The sequence below is a fragment of the Montipora foliosa genome, chromosome 8 (genome assembly GCF_036669935.1).
Source record: "Montipora foliosa isolate CH-2021 chromosome 8, ASM3666993v2, whole genome shotgun sequence".
Taxonomy (NCBI): Eukaryota; Metazoa; Cnidaria; class Anthozoa; order Scleractinia; family Acroporidae; genus Montipora; species Montipora foliosa.
In genome coordinates, this window is record NC_090876.1 from 29,988,022 (window position 1) to 30,003,326 (window position 15,305).

General features: G+C 38.3%; 1 long non-coding RNA gene across 1 annotated transcript; it reads left to right on the top strand.

The window, feature by feature from the left end:
- The first annotated feature begins 143 nt into the window (after window positions 1–143).
- LOC138012807 (uncharacterized) lies at window positions 144–8,154 on the top strand. Its single transcript, XR_011125082.1, has 3 exons — window positions 144–260; window positions 554–630; window positions 6,358–8,154. It is a non-coding gene; the product is annotated as an uncharacterized lncRNA (long non-coding RNA).
- The last annotated feature ends 7,151 nt before the right edge of the window (window positions 8,155–15,305 follow it).

Consider the following 15,305-nt stretch of genomic DNA (forward strand, 5'->3'; position numbering starts at 1 on the left):
ATGTACAAGTACAAGGAAAGGTTTCGTTTATACAAACGTTGGCCGTGTAGCACTGACAGCATAGTTTAGTGGAGGAGGACTGGTTAGGAAACCCGGCAAACACAGAAATGAGCGGTCACGTGACAATGCCCGTGCCATTCTAAAACAATATGGCGGAATATGGCGACCTTTTTCTATTTGGATATGATTTGGATGCATTTCTTGAGGCTTTGGAGGAAGATGACAATGTCGATGAATATTTCGAAGAAGCTGTGACTGAGGTGAGTGGAGTAATCCGCTTTTATTCCTAATATCCAGTAAAGATCTCGGAGTTTGTTATCGGATCGATTGACCTTACTGCAGAACACTGAGTCGACTTATGAGTTTATGTTTATTAAGTTACTAATAAACATAACTCAACTTATAAAAGCTCTACTTGTCTCGAAATATCAGTGAAAGAGTGGCCATTTGAACAAAGTGACGTTCTATAAACTCTTCATGATTTACTTTTGGCGTGCTTGTCTGCATTAATAGCTACTAACGAAGATATATATTTTGCTTCTTTTCGCTATAGGTACAAGACTATGCTTACAGTACAGGTTCAGAGCGCAAGTCATCAGGTTTTGAAGCTGTTTGAATGCTGCGGAAATGGTAAGTAAATATTGAGCACTTTCATGATGATTTTTCCTCTGACCGTAATGATTTGTTCTGCATGTGGTAGAGCTGCAGTGCATTTGAACGTCATTGTGTGATACTTAATACCCTTTCATTTTCTCTGAATGGTTCCTTTGTTTTTGACGTTTCAAATTATTTGCCACTTTTGTTTTAATTTCTGAAATAAACTTTCAACCGAAATAAATGGGAGCCTCTTGAAGGTTTTCTGTAACCTCTTATGCTCTTGACCCTAGTCCTCTGGGAAAATTTTGTTAACTTTCGCTTTTGTTTTTGTTTTTTTTTTTGTCATGTTGTTCTTCTTTCTCTTCTTGGTATTGTAAATAGTGTATTGTATTAGAAGTAGTGGATGTGCAGTAAAATAAATAAAAAAATTAATAATAATAATAATAATAATAATAATAATAATAATAATAATAATAATAATAAAAGAAATTCCTGAATAAGGCCAACTGAACGCAAATGTGACTACAATAACTGGCTCTAGTTCGATCAGTGGAACCATTTCATAGAGTAGTGTAATGACACAAAATTAAAGCAGTCAACCCACTGGCGACCCAAATGCATAATTCGAATGTTCAGTCAACGTAACGATTTGTAAGGTTTATATCATCTTCACCTGTCCCCTGGCGCCAAGATGGCGCATAGGGCCTCAGGGTTTACATGTATATGGGAAACGTGAAATGCTAAAAATAAAGCGTCTAATCCGAGTTGACAGTGAGGAAAATAAATGAAATAAACTTACTTTTACTTCACCTTGTGTCCTTGGGTTGATTTGAGGCGTTCTGGGCTAGTTTTGAAATTTGCTCCTATCCTTCATTAAAAGAAGATTAGGCTGGAAACTCGGAACCTCTGAAGCCACTGATTTAATCCCAAAAATTGGCTTGATTTGGCCTTTTGTCCACTCTAACGTCAAGATTGATAACAAACAATATAACATAAAGGCCCATAATCTGGAAACAATCTCCACATGCCAGTTTTCACAAAGAGCCCGCCACTTTCTCCATCTGGAAAGGCGTTTTGAATTCTGACAGGATATACATGTAACCGTTGGCCTGGTGACAATTTCACTTCTCTCAAGGGGTAGGGATCCAGTGTTCAACACTTATTGTACTTTCTTACTAATTTGTCCTTTGGGAAACCAGTTTTTGTTTTTTTTGGTTGCTCATGGTTTTTTCAGTTGCCCGCCTTCTAAAGACCTGTTTTCATTAAAACTCAAAGCAGGCTTGTAAAAGTGTCAGTTTTGAGTAAAATGTGTGTAAAACGGGTTTGACAGACCAACACGACTCCTGCTGTGTCCAAGCATACATGTAAGCAATTTTCCTGTTCTATAAGAGATCATGGGAGATTTCTTGACTATATCTCTCTGAAATTAGGCTGCTTTTGAATTAAATGCCATTTGTCCAATGGTACAGTACCGCCTGAAAGTATTGACCCCTCGGGACAAGGCAATACCTTGTCTTTGCCGCGGGTAGTGGTCGCGCGCCACCGAGGTATGCAAATTTTTTACCTCGGTAAAACCGAGGTGCAATTTGCCGCGAGAGAAAAGACGAGGCTTGCCGTGGGAAAGAACAATGATCTGCTGCACTTGTGAAATAAGCGGAAGACTGTCAAGTTTTAGATCTCATGGTGTGAAGAATCGATTCTTAAAGCAAGAAATCGTAATCAAAATGAGAAAGTGCGCGATTTCCGTAAGGACTCAAATTTTATTATCTTTACATAATGTAAATCCGAAGACTTCTTTACTGTAAAGATACAAAGATACTGTTATTAACTACAGTGTAAGCGACAGCTGTGTTGTCCAACCAACGAAACACTCGTTGTTATCCAAGCTGTAATACTGTGAGAAATTTGTTTGGTTTCGAAAAAGGTTCGATTGTGTCTGTCTTCGTCCAAGGCTGACCTTATTTTATTTGAAGACTTCAAACTTGTGCGATTGTCTTCGTTTTATCATCGCCATTTTGGTGAAAGGCAAGTACGTTAATCCTTCCACATATTATTGTGAAACTTGTCAATTTTAATTGATACATTCTTGCGAGGCATCGGAGCCTTTGTCGGTACCATTTTGGGACCTGACGTACCGACGAATAATTTAAGAATGGTTTCTTTTTTCATCTCTTTCATCAGCAATAAATTGTTATATGTAATCATACAAATCTAGGAATAGACTGTGATTAGTGGAGAAATAAAGTCTCTAAATCATCTGAACGCTCATCGTTTGCATACGAATTATAGAGACGCAAAACCAGCAAGCGTAACAAACTTGGGAAATTTTGAAATTTCGCCTAAAGAACGACAAAGTCGGATGTTCGAACCATCTTTGCTCCCGTGCTCATGTTGCGCATTCACGAGTAACTCTGTTGGCAGCCGGCCGTCACTCGTGATGAATTTGCATAAGGCACGCCAATGTGCACCAATGATCAAATGTTAATCAGGGCTCGAAAACAATCTTTTCAGTTGAGATGAAATAGTTTTTTACTAGTTCAGGGGTTTGGTTTCCTTGGAATGATTTTCTTTTTGTAATTTGTTACAGTTTATACCTTGAACAACGAACAACGAATGGTTGGTCACGCAGGGTTTTCGAGGATATGTTGAATGTGTTTTGTAAATTCTCCGTGACCAGCAACCCGATATTTCAGTCAATTTAAAGTGAATCTGCAATAGTAACGTTTTGGACAGTGATTAGCGACACTATCTAGCTTGAGTTGTTTTATACATGTACCTTTCAACACGGGCATTGCAAGAGCGGTTCACCCAGACCCTGGACATGTAAGCTTACAGTTTTGTATATATTTTGTCAAAACCCTCTCCAGCTGTAGGATAATAAACGTATGTTCCGAGCGCCGAGCTGCAAAAAGCAAGCGGACATATTCTCCCATAAACTGAAATGAATAAAACTTAAAAATGTGATGACGGCGAAGTCCACGCAAGCGGGACAAATGTCCACGAAATTGACTCATCGAACCTTTGAATGAACAGTCCACAAGAAGTCTTCGAAATGATCACTGCAATCAAGATATGTTGCAAAGAAGGTTTCAAATGTGGTCGGAAGATTCTGGGTACAGGTATTCTATTTGCATGTAAAAGGAAAGTGAAGGCAACCAAGGTCCATGACTATCGGCTATGATCCTCTGTGATGTTCGCAATTTTCAACCAAAACTTGTTCAGTACCTGTTCTTCGGTGGGATTTCAACATTATAATCTGTCTTATCGAAACACAAAGTCAACGGAAACCATTTACAACTCTACCGCAGAATTTTAATTACCGAGGGTTTACCTCGGTTGACTTTCCCGCGGCAACTTTGGAGCCTAGCCGTAAATTTCCCTTGGCAGAAAATCGGCCTACCGTGGGAATACCGAGGAGAAGTCACGACAGGGTGACGCAGCAATGACGCGGTAAAGGGGTCAATCCTTCAAGGCGGTACTGTATGTTCTTTAAGCCTTTCAAAGCTGGTTGAAGTTGTGTGACAAAAGGTAGAATTTTCTTGTGCGCCTGTTCGATATCAAAGTACTGTACCATATCTTAGCGGATTTGGCCGTGTGAAAGCTGGGTTCCATTGTAACAACCAATTTTTTTTGCGCAGAGAAAGGTGGCGGCTACGAATGTCCAAACAGACTCCATACATTCAAAACTTTTTGTTTAGCTTAATTGTAATTAATATTTGTTTGCCTGTTTTCTGGTTTCTGCTTCTCCTATTGTTCTTCTTAGTATTTATAGCTCCTAGAGTACAGTACCGCTCCAAACTATTAGTGCATTTGCATGCGGTAATACCTTGTCTTTGCCGACAGTGTTTACAGCGAAATCACCTAGGTTGCACAAAAACCGCAACCAAGCATTGTTTAATGTTATCACACCTACAATCTGCGACAAAATTAGTTGAGACAGTTGCCAACACAGCACACTGGCAACGACACATTCATTGTTTGCAAAGAAAACTTGTCCAAAAAGTACGTTTCCGTTTTATTATGCAACAAGGGATATGACCCATACAAAAGAGGGAAATGTAAATAGCAAAGACAGTTTATAACTCCTGGGACAAAAAAAGAACAGCAAGCAGTGCTGTACTCTGATTTTAGGAACTCTGGTTACCCACGAGTAACCACGAGTAACCTTGAGTAACCATAATTAACAAGTAGAATAATTACATTATCTTTTTATAATAATCTTGTGGTTACTCGTGGTTACTCGTGGTAAATGAGAAAATATTGTTTCTTTACTCCCAAAAACATTCATTTTCCCACCAAAACCAGCTCTGTAAAGCATCTGCAACAAGGTGGAAAGTCTTTTTGCACCGACGTAGCAATTTGAGCGTGGAAAGTAAATGTGTTCCCCGGCTGTAACAGCCACCATGTCTGTTTCGCGTTCATCTTCGACCAACAAAATCCGCTTCTTCTGATAAATTGGAGTTAGAGGCATAAGCCTAGCTTTAACAAATCCATACTTTAACGCTACTGACAAATAGCGTATAAACGGAGGCAAAAGTGAACAGGTCCTTTGCACTTACATCACAATCTTTGCATCGCACAGGACAATGCATTTTTCACACTTGAACACGAGACTAATAAACTATCTGCAATTTTTTAGACCTGTAAAAAGTCTTTCACTCATGTGGTCATTGACGGACAGACTGGACTTTTGGTGCCCGTATAAAGGGTATAAAGGAAGTTTTCTGAAACAGACAATCGGTGACAAAATTAGTTGAGACAGTTGCCGACACAGCACACTGGCAACAACACATTCATTGTTTGCAAAGAAAACTTGTCCAAAAAGTATGTTTTCGGGATACCCCTCCCTCCCCCACCCTAATCAATGTTGTACCGCTGTCGACAAGGCTCGTAGAAAACAGAAAAACACAACATTGTCCCGGGGGTGCGGGGGAGGGGGCCATTGGCACACCGAGCTTGAAATCGACTCTAAAGGATAAGAGTGTCTCAACAATTTTGACGCCGATTGTAGCTCCCCAAGGTAAAAAATAAATATCCAAACTGTTTTTCACGGCACCGCATCGAAAATCTTAAATTCAGGATTTTGGCAATCCAAAATCTTGAATTCCAAAATCTTGAATTCAGGATTTTGGAAGTCGTTAACTCTAACTCTAAGTCATAACTCTACTGAAATAACTCTATTGATAGTTAACCTCTTCCCAAACGTGCAAATTTCTTGATATAATTTCTGCTGATCTTTATAACATCTGTATTGAACAGATCTCGAACAATTTTTAGAAATCATGTCGTTTGCTGGAAAAAGAAAAAACGATAAACGGTTTTATTAAAGTGACTTAATTATATTCGAGTGTGCCAAACATCTCAGATTGTAAATACGCCAAATATGCATACTAATTATCGATGCAATCGATCCGCAAGAATATGCAGATTGCTTTGATAGCATCTTCTCCAAATAAAAGCATACAAAAAAATGTGTATGTGACGTGATGCTGTAAATCACATAGATGGTAATCTGGAATACGAAAAAAATGAAGAGGTGATTACCACTGGCAGTCAAAACGAGACAAATCAAACGAGCAAATATATTCCGTTCAGGTGTTGTAACCTGACAACTTACTGAAATCAATTATGGGCTACAAAGCCTATGATCTCTCTAAAATTAAACCGATTCGATGAGGTATTGACAATGAGGAGAAGGCCCGACTGAGGTACAGTGTGTATAGAAGAGAAAAAACTAACTCATGATAATTTTGAATGCAGGTTGTCTGGCTTTGTTATAGATCTTGGCAGGCCATATTTGGGAGCATCAGCTGATGGAATTGCAACATGCAAATGCTGCCCCCCAAGAGTTGTTGAAGTAAAATGCCCTTTTAAACATAAGGATGTACTACCAATGGAAGCAGCTAAAAGTGATCCTGATTTTTGTCTAGATAGCAAAGGTCATTTGAAAGATACACATCATCACCAACAAAGATTTGCATATTGTGGAGGGAATCCCTTTAAACAAGCATTTCATATCTAACACTCCCTTACCAAACTGGACAGTTTCTTTTTAAATGTAATACTTCCAGAGATCCTTACAAGGAAGATGGAAATTTCAGAAATGGGAGATGAAAGCAGTGAGCAAGATGAGGAGCATTTGTACTGTATCTGTAACCAGCCAGAAATCAATATGGAAAAATGATCACTTGTGACAATACAACGTGTGATATTGTATGGTTTCACTATGCCTGTGTCCACATCTGCCGGAAACCAAAAGGAAAGTGGTATTGTCCACATTGTAAAAATGAGGACTAGAAAGTTGACCACTCGTCTTACACTCCTTCAATGTACCCTCCTAGTGATCAATTAATTGATCAATTAATATTCAGACTTGCATGGTCATCAGTAAATACTAGTTAATCAATGTTTGACAATTTGGTAACCACCTTAAGGCAAAACAACATTTTAATAACTTTATTATCATTAGTGACACATTATTTTTAAGTATAAGAAATGCAAATAAACAAAGCAACTCATTGTTAAGTAACCTTTATGTCAAAAGACAAGCTTATCCTACACAACCTGTTTAATCAAAGTATACAGTGATTTTTTAAATAATTAGTCTGTCATGCAATGCTTATGGATGCTACAATACACGGCTCGAAATTAACGAAAAAATCCAGTCGCAATTTTGCGAGAAGATACGTAAAGTTTGTCGCGATTTTCGCATTGTGTTGTCAGCGGTTTAGCAAAACAAAATATGAGCCCGCAATACTTGTGTGTAAAGAAACTGCTGAAAATGGCGAATCATCGAAGGAATGGTTAAGACTTGTTTTCATATCTCAAAGTGCCCTTGGACGTGAGGTACCTGGAAATGAAATTAAATCGCTGGAATCAGTCAGTGTAAAATGCAGACTAAGGTTATAATGTAACTGTTGAGAAAGCCCAAACCCCTTAGAAATGCTAACCTTAGGCCTAATTAGGCCTAAAACAATATTTAGGCTTAACTAAATGGCAACTGCTGACCCTTTTGTTTCAAAAGAGCAAGGGTGAAAACAAGTGGCAAATTTGCAACTTCTCTATATACTTTAGGCGCAAATGCGACTGTATTGGTCACAATTTCGAGCCCTGCAATATCAGAGCTATACAATCCATTTTGTTTATAAAAGTTACAATGTATTGATGCCCCAGGCATCAGAATACATGTACATTTATTTTATTAAAGAAGGATTTAAATTCAAAACAGCAGCAGAGATCATAACTATGTTGTCAATATGAGGAACAAGGGAAAGTGGTAATATTCCCGCAAGTATTTTAAAATTCTTGAGACGTTCCATCATTCTTTCAACATGAATTTGCACCCTTGCTAGTCTTCTAGACTCCTCTACATTTTTCATGCTTAATTGTTTGACTCCTTTTGTAAAACTAGGAATAGCAAGTGTTGCTCCCTTGGATGCCAATTCTTCTACAATTAAATAGCCCCTGTCAGCAAGAACTTGGTCTCTATACTCCAGGTTGTTAAGGAAACCAGATTTCTGTGTTATTAGTTTGTCAGATGCCCTTCCCCCAAAAGCATTGGAAATGAAAGATACAGCACCAGTGGGGGAGATCCAGAGAAGTGAGAGAATAGTCAATATATTAGGTGTAATATATTTGCTATAAAAGATATGAGTGCATCCCCAGTAATTTGAGTTAATTTCTTAAGAGATCATCAGCAATATAATTATTGATGGCTGAAATGAAGCAAGGGCAACCTGGCTCAAAAATTCGGTGAGGTACTTCCAAGGAAATTCTGCCTAGATCTTCTTCATAAAAGCAGCTGGATTATATCAGAGGCAATGTTACATCATTTCCTTTGACTTGGGCATTTCCCATTTAGCTCAAGATGTCAAGGTCAAAAAAAATTTTCCTTTGCACAAATGATGTGAACTGCAACACAAATGAAAAGCAAAAGTAACAGCTCTGACAATGCTTACCTGGGTTGAAATAGGAGACACTCCTTTCTCTTCTTGTTCAATAAGGTAGGGGGTGAAGCCCCACTGTTGCTACTTGAATCATCTGCACTAACAGTTTGTGAAGATTCTCCAGGACTCTGACAAAGGGTGGCATCTTTTTACGCCCTTCTTTCACGCATATGTGTAAGTATCATGTCCTTTATGGCATTTCGTCCCAGGCCATACTTTAGGAATGTAAACCGCTCATCATTTGCCAGTCGATCTACCAGTGCCTTCAGCTTCTCTCCATCTGAACAACTCTTTCTAAACCATGAGGTTTCTTTGTCTTCGGGCCACTCTTTACAAACCTCACTGATTGTCATCTTCTTCCTGGAATGTGCAATAAAGAAAACATCAATAATATTCTGATGCTGTAAAATGTCATGGTTACTCAATAAATCTGTAATTTCATGTTGAATAAAATGCTAAGGTGCTAATAAGAAACAAAGATCACTAAGAGTTTGTATTGTAAGATGATGATTTCTATTAATAATTCATAAGTATGAAAACCAAGAGAAATGTGCTATTCAGGTCACGTGCATGGTTCTGTAAATAGTGATAACCTTCAACTGTCTGAAAGCACTGCCAGGGGGGTTTGAAAGGGTAGCAGGGAGAAGCTGCGGTTGATGAGTGAATTAATACAGTAATTAAATGAGTTATATACAACCACTAGTGGTTGTAACAAAGTATATAGCCACATGTTCTTGTATGAACACATTGAACTTATAAATGTAACTTTGAAAGAAGATAAATGAGACAAATACAACACCAAACACATTTACTACTTCATTACTTCTCATTTACCAATGCCTTTTTATTCTCCAGCTATCCAAAACTTTACCGTACAGTTATTCAAAACTGGAATAAGGGCATTAACACAAGCATCACATGACACTGAACTTTTCTCCCTTTGCACCTTATCCTTTGGCTTTGCTTCCAAACAAACAGCAGTGCGGTTCTTCCTTTGCAAACTATCTGTAATTCCTACACTTCAGTGCCCCAAACAACTTTGTCTGAACTTAAAGTACAGTCGGGAATATTGAGGCTTCCTAAAACTTCCTTGGATGTTTCATCACATATATATATTTTAGGCGCATTCTTTTCGCAAATTGCTCAAAATCCTGAAGAAGTTGACGCCTGATATGTTGTTCTTTTGTTAATGGTGTGGGTATAAATTTTAACCCTTTAGAGAGTAAATTTATTTCATGGTCTGTGATGTTTTGTCTGGATAAGTTCTTTATGTACCCCCTGTTTTTTTTGTAGCTGTGTTCTTTTATAAGCTTGTGCTTTTGAGGTTTTGCGTTCTTTACGCTTTTTACTGCCTGATTTTGACAGTGTGTCGTTTTCCTGTACACCATTGTTATGTAAGTTGGACTCAGTAAGTAGACAGGCATACTTTTCGCCACTTTTATTTAACATTTGTGTTCATGAAGGTTTTAAACTCGTTGAACTTTTTAAAGAAGTTTTCAGCTATCTCTTTTACATTTTGCTCATGAGTGTTCTTATTGTCCTTTGATTTCTTTTTTTCAGTTCCTGTCGGTGTCTTTTGCCGCTTGAGTGATTTTTTTGCTTTCAGCTATTCTCCTTTAATGGTACCTGATTAGGGCGTTCACCACCTCTTGTTCTGTTGTTTTTCTTATCCTTTTAATGTCTGTTTTAAAGGCTTTATCTGCCCTTATGCGTGCTCGTGCTTTGTATTGTAATGTCTTTGGGCATGTTCCTCTTTGGGAATGCCTATTCAGGGCATTTAAAGCCTCCTCTGATTGTTCTATTATTCTTTTCTCGCAACAGTGTTTCACTGTAGCGGCGTTTTCGGATCTGATTTCTTTTCTGGTCCTGTGGTTCATATTTTTTGTCAGAGGTGGTTCCATGTCTGTTGTTGTTCTTGTCTTTCTTCTTTTTAAAGTAGTTTGGAGATTTTTGGCTTGGTTTGGGGTCAGGTTCAGAAAGGTTCTTCTTCGTTTGTTTCGTCGACAGCATTGACATCTATTTCGCCCATGTCCAGAAGGTTATTGTTGAAGGTCGTTGGTACGGCAAGGAGGCCTTCTTCTGTTAGCATTTTTTCTGACATTTTCGTTCGTCGTTCTATCAGGATGGTCAGGCAAGACCGCGGTTTCGATCCTATCTTATGGATCTCTTCAGTTGCCGATTCTGGGGAACGATAGAGAAGTCTCTCTGTTTGTTCACTTCTCTAATTATTATATTTTCTTATTGTATTTTTATCCTCGAAGAACAATTCTTCAAAATTTTACATAGAAGGTGGTCGACATTTTAAACATTTCTTGTATCTAGAGAATTAGAAACTACTTTGAAAAAAGGCCGCGAAAATGAAATATAAACTTACTAACCATTGATGTCCTCTGGAAGAGCCGTATCTGTTTTTGACTCAGGAACATCAGATCTCTTCAACTTTTTTTCAACCGGCCCCTTTTTGGTGTTCTTCTTCCACTTTGACATTATTTCCCTAACTTCGCTATCTTCTTCTAGTTCTTCATTATTGCTCTTATCAAGCACTCTCCTCTCTTTTTGGATCTCGTGTGCACGAAGCCATCCCTTCTTCTTGCTCCATCTTGTGCGAAGGTCGAAGAGGACAAATCTGCGTGCAGACCAGCATTTTATCTACATGCCAGTTGGCGGGAAATGACAGGCTTTTTTTTTTTTTTTTAATTTTTTTTTCCCAAATTTTTAATCAACTACTTACATACTTATACTTACAGTTACTTACAATAACTTAAAATAAAACAGTTGCGCAATTACTGTCTTTTTTATAGGTTACAAATCGTAAGTATCGATATTAAATTATTTTAACGACATTTACATTTACGTACATACATACATAAAAATAAAAACCAAAAAAAAAACGCTAACTAACAACATCAAAATTGGGGGAAAAAGAAATTAAGGAGAAAAATTTTCTGGCCATTTATTATAAAAGTTTAATAGATCATTATTTTTTGAGGCAATATACTTTTCTGTTTGATGGTTCATTTTAATTTTTTGTTTAAAACCCTCAATGTATGGGTGTATGCACTTTCTTCTGCAATCCCAGATATATAACTTACCCATTAATATTAAATAATTCAGTAAGGGGCAAGGCGAAGTTATAATGCCTAATATAATATCTTGATTGCTGAGAACTCTAGATTTTTTTGTTAACGTAAAATAGTATTTTTCAAATGTGTCCAAAATATATTCGAGAAAGAGCAAATGACAGGATGAACAATCTAAAGCACTTCCCTATTGGCTAAGGATAACCTTTGCGATCCGCTAGCCCTAAATTTGTGGGCGCATATTCTGGTATTCAGCGCAAACATGGCCGACGACAGTCAAGAAGTACCAAAAAATCCTTTTTTCCCTTCGTCGCGGTGCCACTGTCCCGCAAGAAAGTCTGTTCACATCCACTGCCCTTGCCATGCCATTATAAATGTGGAGTTTTGTTGTTTCATTGTTTGAATTTGAATAATCTCCATTGGTGGGTTTTCAAACTCCAATGCAAAGTAGCATGTAAATTCCAATTCCCAAATAACTTTGGAGTTTTGATTTTCTATTGTTAAAATTTGGGAGAATTTCTATTCATGGATTTTCAAAAACCAATTTGAGACATTTTGGAAATTCTAATTTCCATGAAAACTTTGGAGTTTACATTTTCCATCGTTGGAATTGAGACAGTTTTCCATGCATGGAAATCAGCATTTTTTAATGGTATTTCTGGATCTCCAAGGTTAAAGATGGAATTTCAAAAAACCCACTATGGACTTTACTGTAAGTGGATTTTAATAAACACCTATCTTTTTACCTCAAAAAACCACAAGATATCCTTGCTTGGTTTTTTACATACTGTGGAATTAATGATATCCATACAAATACCACACAAAAAAATACATGGACTTTTTGAAAAATTTCCAGTGGTCATGAATCTTTTCAACTAGACTATATCATTGTTTTACAGCACTGTATTTCATGCTGGTAATACCCTTACTAAAACTGTAACTAAAGCAAAGCCGATGTTCTTCATCACCTTACTTAGGCAAAGAATATAAACACATGTACATGGAATCGCAAAGTTTGTTTCATTTAAGCAATAATAACTTGTCCCAAAAACAGGTGAGATCATGACTTCTGTACATTGCTAAACTGCTTTTCACATTGTATTGTTTTGATGTCCATGGTGGGGGGAGTTCTTACTGCTTTCAAAAATCTATGAACTTCCAGGAATACATGTACATGTATGAAAATATCAAAATTGTCAAGGAGATCCTTAAGGCATTTCATTACAGAACAGCCATGTGCCTTTTTTCCTGGCTCGTTTGACGGCATTGATCTCATTATTTCACCTTCCTTAACTCCACAAGTTGAGTGGATACTTTGCATCATACATGGGAGTCTGTCCCCTTCAATGTCTTCACTAGTTTCGACTTTGTCCTCGAATACGCCAAGGGACAACATTGGGGTTGTTTAATAACTGATCACCTGCTTGTACCTCGCTGGGTCAACAACAACATTCACAGAATCGACGATGTTTCCACGCACATTTGGAGTGGCATCCAAGATCTTGCATGATTGCACATGATCTTGATATTCTGGTCGCACGATGTAAGGACTATGGAGACCCAAGAAAGCTCTCTGTACGTCACTTCATTGTTTGTTGACCAACTCTTTGACGTCATCGGAAAATGTACACATGCCCTTTGATTCAAAATTTTGCTAGCGCTTCATTACTGCATTGCCAGATTCAGAGACATTGTTGACTTGTACCTGGTCACCAAATCCTGCATTATTAGACACTTTCGCACTCATGTGATTCCAAATTTTGTCTGCTTTGAACTTCAGAAAATATGACGAAAATCGCAATTCTCTTCTGGTATCTGCCACTTCAATGTCATCCCACTTCTGTTTCAGTTTCTCCAGCTTGCGTCTGTAGAGACTTTCGTTGGAAGCGTACACAAGGCCTTCAGAGCCAAAGATGTCGTTGACAATGACACTGGTGACTGCCTGAGAAAGCTTTAATTTGAATAATTTGCCTTGAATGTGTTGCTTAAAGTGGTTCTTACAAAGAAATGCAACAGAGCTCTCGAACTCTTGGCCCAAGGCTTGGCGTAGTGGCTTCTCTCCATCACTGCAATTTGCTTTTAGAAAGACTTTCAACCCAGGCATCTTGGCTGTCATCCTCTGGAACAGGGCAACATACCGGTAGGTGGCTTTGTCCTTCAGCATACACAGCATTATAGGCCCTAATAGAATTGGACATACAGAAGGGCTGGAGCGTTTTGAGTATAGTGTGGTGTTTCAGTACGACGTTGTAAGCACAACGAACGGCCCAAGTTGGAAAGTAATGTCATCGTATAAGATAGACTTATGGCCGTTAACATCATTGCAACAAAAGTTAGCAATAGCTGCTAACTGTTCGTCAGTAAACAAAATAACCTTTGGGGAATCGTCCTCTAATGAATACGCCCGGATGAATTTTTCTCCTGTTTGTGACTGTTCTTTCATCCTTTCAGTGATTTGAAAAATCGGATCCTTTACAGCTTTGCTTGACTGACAATCTGCTTTTAGATACTTGGCTTGTCTTTCATTGCGGGGTAACTGACCACCAGATTTGCAGTGTTCAAGGCCCCCAACATCTTCTTGCACTTGGTAAACGACTCTCTTCAATCCAGCCTTGTTTCTGCTTATAGCATACTTCATCTTTGCCACTGTGCTCCTGTACGTTCTGAGGTAGGGAATACAACCACTCTTGGCATTTCCATGAGCCTTCAACTCTATCCGATGCTCTGCCGCTCCCTCAAAGTAGTAACGTACAAAGCCAAGTTGTGGTGTTGAAAGTCGGGAAGAACAACTTTCACGATGGTCTTCCGAAGGGAATTATCACTTCTGTTGATAAATGTTCTTTGATAGACACAATGCCTGTATTCACGGTGTTCAGGAACCTTTGTTATTTTCGTCACAAGACCGTCCTTCCAAGCTAAGAGGTATTTCTTCATTGCTGTTTTACTCTGGTCCCAGGAACCAAGATCATTTGAAAGTAAATCCTCTTGTTGCTGAAGTTGATCAAGATCCACCAGGAAGCAAGCATTAATTTCGACGTGAATTGGGTGCGTTTTAGCAATTAATTCAGGGTAGGAATTTCTTGCATTCATAACAAACAGTACTATTCCAATATTGCTAAAGTCATCAAGAGTCGCCAATGGCACCATTGGAAGAAGCATGTTTTCTTTGTAGTGTTTAGGAACCTCTTGTTCATCATCTGAGCTTGAGTCAGAAAAGGGTAAATGACGGGCGTACCTGTAAACCGATGAAGACCAAAACCACTTAACCCTATCCTGCTTGAGTGGAGTGGAATGCACAATGTGTAACTTGAGAACTATTCGTTTAGGTAATAACATAAGACCAAAACACTAATTTAGGGCATTAATACTATGCCTGCTTTTGGAAACTTGCAAATTCTGAAGATAAAAGAAAATAAGCGGGGAAAGCTTGTAAATAATATACAGAGTAAACTAGGTGTAGCAGTCATCGAGTGGTCTTCATAAACATTGGAATTCCTCAAAATTTCTCGGGTCATCTTCAGAAATCTTCGGGGTTTTTTTCGGAAATTTTCATTTTGATTCCTGTCAACTTGGGTTTTCTTTTCGTCAACCCCCCAACCCCACCTCCTCCCTCGTCCCCACTTCCCACAAAATCAGTTCCAAAAATATTTAATATTTTATGCCTGTGAGTGCACGCTGAAGA